Source organism: Lolium rigidum, chromosome 1, assembly GCF_022539505.1.
Source record: "Lolium rigidum isolate FL_2022 chromosome 1, APGP_CSIRO_Lrig_0.1, whole genome shotgun sequence".
Lineage (NCBI taxonomy): Eukaryota > Viridiplantae > Streptophyta > Magnoliopsida > Poales > Poaceae > Lolium > Lolium rigidum.
The window spans coordinates 72,174,091-72,181,658 of record NC_061508.1 but is presented as its reverse complement, the minus strand read 5'-3'; positions in this window follow the sequence as shown (position 1 = coordinate 72,181,658).

Genomic DNA, 7,568 nt, shown 5'->3' with positions numbered 1-7,568 from the left:
GGGTGGTGGCGCTCACTCTATTTTTGGTGGGTCGCTCCCTCTCCTCTCAACTCACTATGGTGGGTGTGGAGTTGTGCCCGCGCTAAAGCCTTCGCATTGTCGGCGATGATTTGGCTAGGAGTCATTGGGCGAAGCTCGAACTTCTTGTCCTTGACCTTGAAGGTGTATGCATTGGAGTAGCCATCATGTATGGCCTTCTTGTCAAATTGCCATGGGCGGCCAAGCAACATGTGACACACGGTCATGGCTACCACGTCGCACTCAACGGTGTCTTCATAGAGTCCTATCTTGAAGTTGACGGTGACGGTGTGTTGTATCTTGACATTGCCCTTGTCACTCAACCATTGGACATGGTATGGATGAGGATGCTTGCGAAGTGTGAGGTTGAGCTTCTCGCATAACTCGGTGCTTGCTAAGTTGTGGCAACTCCCACCATGGATGATGGCCTTGATTGACTTGACACCAATGCCGGCACGAGTTTGGAAGATGTTGCATCTTTGGTCTTCCATAGCTTGGGGTTGAGTTGTGAGCACTCGAGTGACCACAAGTGAAGGGCTTGGGTCGTGGGTGCATAAGAGAGGGTCTTCTCCACTTTCCTCATCATACTCTTCCTCATTAGCAACGGCGGCTTGTACTAGGGCTTCATATTCGCCCTCACTTAGCGTCTCTATGTCACCATTCTCCATAGTGATCATAACCTTGGTGTTCTTGCACTCGAAGGATTTGTGGCCTTGAGTGCCACACTTGAAGCAAGTGACATTGGAGGGTCCCGTCGAGGCCTTGGAGGAGGCGGTGGAGGACACCGATTGCTTCATGCGACTTTGGATAGAAGGTTGCTTGGAAGGTGTAGAGGATGCGGTTGGCTTGACACTTGTTGTGGGATTTGTTGTAGAAAGTTTGGAGGCGAAGTATTGCTTGGACTTCGAGTACTTGATATCCTCATTCACTTGACGCTCGGCCTTGGAAGCTTGGTGAACCAACTCAACCATGTTGGAGTATTGTTGGAACTCCACAATCCTCTTGATTGGGTAGTTGAGGCCATTGAAGAACCTAGCAATGGTTTGGTTCTCGGACTCTTGGATGTTTGCTCGCATCATAGTTAACTCCATTTCCTTGAAGAACTCCTCAACGGTCTTGGTGCCTTGCTTCCACTTTTGGAGCTTGTTGAAGAGATCGGTCTTGTAGTGTGTAGGAACAAAACGAGCTTGCATCTCCTCCTTCATATCTTCCCAAGTGTCAATTGGAGGTTGTTGACGTCAGAAACCCACTGGCGGGTAGCGACTGGTCAACACCGTAGAGCCGGGAACAACTAGGGCTGCGGCTGGCCCTAGTCCCTCAGAGCGACGGCCCGCAAAGCCTCCTGGTCGCGCGCCGATGCAAACTGCAAGGGCGTGCCACCTGACCTATACCTGGTCAGGAAGGTGTGGATGATGCCTCGCTTAGTTTCCTGCAGGGCACACACGTACACGCTAAATACGAGCCTCGATCGGCTCTCAGGTTGTCCTGTGAATCGGCTCATGGAGCCGATCCACCCATGATTCGTCCAAGGTGGCCGAATATATGGTGGTCCTGCTTGATCAAGATGAAGCGTATGAGATCCACGACGATCTGGGGTTTTCACCGCATAATCGGATCATCCTACTCACGATTGGGCCTCGCGCTCATGCACGGTGATCGTAAGCCAGCCCTAGACAAGGCCTAAAAACCAACACTAGGTTGATCCTCGGAACGTCCCGTCTAGGGGCAGCAAACTACACCCCGCATGCCGCTGGATCCTCCAACCCTTTGTAAGGCCTAACTATTGCAGATATTAAACTAATCCTTGATGAATCAAGGAGCGATCGTAACGGATCAGATCTACTAAACGGTGATCAAGCGGGGTGCCGTCCCTGCACCCATGATGAGGTACAAGGACGGCTAGATGCGCAAGGGTTGCACTACGAAAGCATATGATACTAAGAACAATGCTAACCCTAACGCATCTAAGATAACTACGTTGCTCGCCATCAAAAAGGCTTCAAGCACGAGCAACGCATGAACAACTAGGCAGGCTCGTGCTGCCTAGATCGCGAGATGCGATCTAGGCAGCATGGTGCTTACCGGAGGAACCCTCGAGACGAAGGAGTTGGCGATGCGCCGAGATTGGTTTGTGTTGAACGTTGGTTGTTGTTTATTCCATAAACCCTAGATACATATTTATAGTCCAGGGGACTTTCTAATGTGGGCGTGCACTAAACCGTGCACGAGACAAACTCTAATCTCTACGTAACCTACTATATAAAGATACACGGGCTAACAAGCCCAAACTTGATAAACAAGGCCGATTCACGTATTTCTTCCACGTCCATCTTGATCGCGGCCCATCTCTGACTTGGTCAAATTCTGGTGATAACACATGCCCCCCTGGTTTTGATAATGATAATTGCAAAACCATCTGCATTCTTCGAAGGGCCATGCCGTGGCAAAATCGTCGCAGTTTTCTTCATGATGGCGTCTTGCCTCCTCGCCTTCTCTGTTCGACTCGACGGTTCTAGCACCAGGTCCTCGGGAACTGCTTAGGCATTAAATCGCCGTTCCCCTTTTATTCGACCACATCCTAGGGTTCCTCTCTTCATCTCCCTACTCCACAGCGAGCCATCGGCAAACCGAACAACCCTCCTCGGTCCCCATGGATTCCTCCTCTTCCTCCGCTTCCTCCGGCTCTGTCTCTCCGGTCCTCCTCCTCCAGCGAACTCGAGCAGGAAGTCGATCCGATGGCCATCTACGAAGCCCGCGCCCGGAGTATTGGGACGCCGGGATCGGGACTCTTCCAACGAGTCGGAAGATGGTGAACCCCTCACTGATGGGGAAGAAGACCTTCAGTTCCTTGTCGACGGGGAACTGGAAACACCAAGCGATGACGACCTCTTCCCCTGGGAAGGGAGCTTTTCCTCCGACGAGGAAAAGGAAGAAGAGGAAGACGCCGACGATGACTCCCTCGAAGGTTACCCACCAGCGAAACGCCTCCGCATGTGGTGGGACGACGACGACAGTGCTGACGAAGAGGAGGATGAAGCCCCTGCAGAGGGCTACGGGAGCAGCGATGAGGAGCCCGACGGTAGCGGCGCCGATGAGGGTTCCGAGGATGATGATGAAGGCAGTGACGGCCCGTAGTTTAGGATCTACTAGCATAGGCCTAGCAGTAGCAGATGGGTCAATAGACCCTTTCTTTTGTTCTCCTTTCTTTAAGTAATCGGTCCTTCCTTTGTAAGAAATCCTGTTTATTAATGGAGAAGCTTCCCCAATTTGATATTGCCGATTTCTCCGAACCGCTTCTCAATGAACCGATAACAATGTATGATCCAACTGGTAGATAATGTGGGATCTTCAGGAGAGCCCCTAAATTTCTTCCGCCAGTTTCAACGACCCTCTTTAGTGACTGCTCATCACTTTGTGAAGAAGGTGGCAACGGAAAATCAGCCGACGATATCTCCATTGGCTCTTTAAACAGAGTCATCATTAGCCTCCAAGCTGTAACGCAGCGAATCAACCGATTCTAACTGAATCGGTCTTTTAAAAACAGCGAACCTTCAGGGTGAGCTGCCCCCCGAGTTTCCTTAGCACATTCCTTGCGCCTTGCTGATCGGATCGGTTCCTCCCCTGACATGGTGACCCTCTGGTTAGAACTCTTGTATCCCTTGAGTCGATGGCCCTGCATCGGCTTTCATATCCTCAAGTCGATGTCTGCTGCATCGGCTGTGCTCAAAAATTTTTTGAATTTTTTTAGGCCGATTTGTGTGTCGGCCCCCATATTTGACAGTATTGTCTCATATCCCCGTGTTTTATCCATCTAGGTGCCCCCCGAGCCGATTCTGTCAAGAGAATTGATGGTATCGGCTCTTCAGGTAATCCCTGTTGGGTCAAACGTTGAGCCCAGGCAGAATGGATGGTGAGGATAATTTTGGCCGATTGCTGGAATCGGCCTCCATGCCGCTTGCTCGGTGAAGGTTTTGTAACGCCCCTTCACAAATTTTTGGGGGCCGATCGCGGGGATCAGCCTCGCCATGTTCGCTTATTGACGTGCTCTTGCTACTCGTCCAAGCCGGCAGATAAAACTAGCCCAATCTCTCGACTTTATCACGTTGGTATGCTTGCTGCCGTCCACCTTGAGTGCATCGTGTGATCGTGGAGCTCCATACCTCGCCGGTCGAACGAGCACCATGTTTGTGCCAGCCGATGTTTCATCATCGGCTTTCCTTTGCTTGGGGCGCCACTCCTTTCTTTGCGGCAGTCCCTCCTCATCCAGGGTCCTCTGGACTTTCGCAGCCAGATCAGGTCGTGCCTTTCTCAGCGTATGCAAGTATAACCTTTTGGCCTCCTCCAGACCGCGCAATCGCTGAACCCTGCGTTTCTGTGAATGGCTGAGACCATCAGGGCACCATCTTGGACGGTGACACCTATCTTCTTCCTCTTCTTGTCCCTCGTCTTCTGAATCCTCGAGATCTGCCCAGCGAGGGGACTCAGCGCGTTTGCTCTGTGGTGGGAGAGGCCCTAAACGCTCGAATACGGACACGTTGGCTGCCTCCTTCTTCTTCCGGTTGCATTCTGGGCAGTTGCCGATTGTTGGCAATCGGCTCATTCCTGAATCCCAGCAGTGTCTGAAGAAGGGGCAGTCCCGGTGCTCGGCGTTGTCATCTTGCTCCCTTGGCTTTTCCGTGGCACGGCGCTCGTGCTCCTCCTCATTGTGATCGAGCCGACGATATCTTCTCGGCTCCTCTAGCCGGACGGTCTCTCTCATCATCGTCGCCGTGTTGCCGGCGTTGGTCGTACTCGACTCACATACTTGCCGAGGAGGTGATCGAGAGAGGGTCGTTGATATCTTATGTTCTTCACTTCCCCCTCCGTGACGTAGCGCTTGCCATCTTGACGGAGCCGATCGCATGGAGCGGCCCCCTCGCGTCCTTGCTCCGAGAGCAGCTGTCCTCATCCCCGTCCTTCTCAGAGCGGTGTCCAAGCTCTACCATGCTGATGTTGGCTGAGAAATCAGGCTGGCACCCTCCGAGGTGAGCGAACTCCACCATGTTGACGGCGGGGAAGGGGTGTGTGTCGACCTTCATGGCATACTGGTTAAAAATTAGTCGCCCATTTTCGATCGCCCTCTGGATCTGCCGACGCCACACCCTGCGGTCGTTGGTGGTATGGGAGTACGTGTTATGCCATTTGCGGTATGGCTTTCCGTTCAGCTCCTCGCACCGTAGGAATTTTGTGGCCTTCGGGTACCTTTATGTGCTTCTCCGTGAGTAATAGATCGAAAATCTGCTCCGTTTTAGTCACGTCGAAGTCGAACCCTCTTGGAGGCCCTGGTGGCTTCACCCATTTGCAGGTTACTGGGCCTGCCGCTCGAGTCCACTCAGCCACCGCAACCTCTTGTTCTCCCGTAGCGCCTTCATCTTCGCCTGCGTCAACCATGGTAACCACGCGTTTGAATTTGTCCTGGTAGACGTCCGGGTGGCGCTCGTTCATACGCCGACGGCTTCGCACCATGTGTGCTAATGAAGGGTAGTCTCGCTTGGGAGGCCACGTCCTTGATCGATGATGATAGACCCACCACCGCCAACTCGACTGCTTCTTTTTCGCTTACGTGAACCGAATAGCATCGGTTCCTAACGGTCCTGAAGCGCTGGATGTATTCCGACACTGTTTCCCCGCGCTTCTGTCGTACTTGTGCTAGATCGGCAATGCCAGCCTCGGAAGCCTCTGAGTGATATTGCTCATGGAACCGTTCTTCCAGACTGCTTCCAAGTCTGGACTGAGTTCGGTGGCAGCGAAGTGTACCAACCGAAAGCCGATCCTGTGAGGGACTGTGAGAAGTACCTCACGCGCAGCTCGTCTGATGCTGAGATCATGCCCAGCTGCGCCAAATATCGGCTCACATGCTCGATGGAGCTGGAACCATCTGATCCGCTGAACTTTGTGAAATCCGGGAGCCGATATTTGGGTGGTAGCGGGATCAATTCGTACTCGTTGGGGTACGGCTTGGTATAGCCGATCGCCTTTCTTTTCGGCATCATGCCGAACTGGTCTTTCAGGATCGTACAAATTTGATCCGCGGTGATGGCTGCAGGTGCCGAACCCTGAAGGTTCGTCGGAGTGGCGTACTTAACCAGCCATGCTTGTTTTTCTGGCTCTGAGCCAACTGCAGGAGCTGGGCTCGGGAGTTTTGTCGGGGTGGCGTATTTAGCCACGTTTGCTTCTCAGGGTCTACCTCCGACGTTCCTCCTGTTGCCCCAGAAGTCCCTGCTATAGCAACCTGGTTCGAGGGTGCCCGTGTGTCTGCGATCGGCACGTATGCGCATGCGTATCCGTGCGGGATCTCCTTGGGCGCGTCATGTAGGAATTGGTAGTCACTGGGGTCACCACCAATCTTGTAGACGACATAGGCCGATGAGTTCGGCGCTTCGGGTGCTGCCAACGCGAACGGCAGCGGTGGACGGGACTGGAGTAGCAATTCCCCTTGGTGAGTCCCTAGGGCTGGTCCTGACGGAGAGTATTGATGGCTCATGATCTCCTGGATTACGCGCAGAGCGACGCGCTCCAACGTATTCACCAGGCTCTCAGAATGGCGGTGCAGCGAATGAGCCACCATGAAGTTTATCTCCTGACGCAGCGACCTGGTGCGTTCCTCTGACGGGGTGGACAGGTCCACTCCATCAAGCGCGCCTTCAGGTGAGAACCCCTTCCATCTGATGCCATGGGAACGGGTCTCGTGGAAAGAGCCGATTAGGTCGGCTTCGAGGACAGCTTTGACCTCGTCATACTTCTTCTTGAGCTCGCCATCGAGCTCCTCATAGGTAACAGGAGTTTCTTCAGCCATCTCTGATGTAGATGGCGAGGTGGTTGTCGTTGAAGATTGTCCCACCGGGCGTGCCAGAATGTGTTGACGTCAGAAACCCACTGGCGGCTAGCGACTGGTCAACACCGTAGAGCCGGGAACAACTAGGGCTGCGGCTGGCCCTAGTCCCTCAGAGCGACGGCCCGCAAAGCCTCCTGGTCGCGCGCCGATGCAAGCCGCAGGCGTGCCACCCGACCTATACCCGGTCGGGAAGGTGTGGATGATGCCTCGCTTAGTTTCCCTGCAGGGCACACACGTACACGCTAAATACGAGCCTCGATCGGCTCTCGAGTTGTCTCGTGAATCGGCTCATGGAGCCGATCCACCCATGATTCGTCCAAGGTGGCCGAATATATGGTGGTCCTGCTTGATCAAGATGAAGCGTATGAGATCCACGACGATCTGGGGTTTTCACCGCATAATCGGATCATCCTACTCACGATTGGGCCTCGCGCTCATGCACGGTGATCGTAAGCCAGCCCTAGACAAGGCCTAAAAACCAACACTAGGTTGATCCTCGGAACGTCCTGTCTAGGGGCAGCAAACTACACCCCGCATGCCGCTGGATCCTCCAACCCTTTGTAAGGCCTAACTATTGCAGATATTAAACTAATCCTTGATGAATCAAGGAGCGATCGTAACGGATCAGATCTACTAAACGGTGATCAAGCGGGGTGCCGTCCCTGCACCCATGATG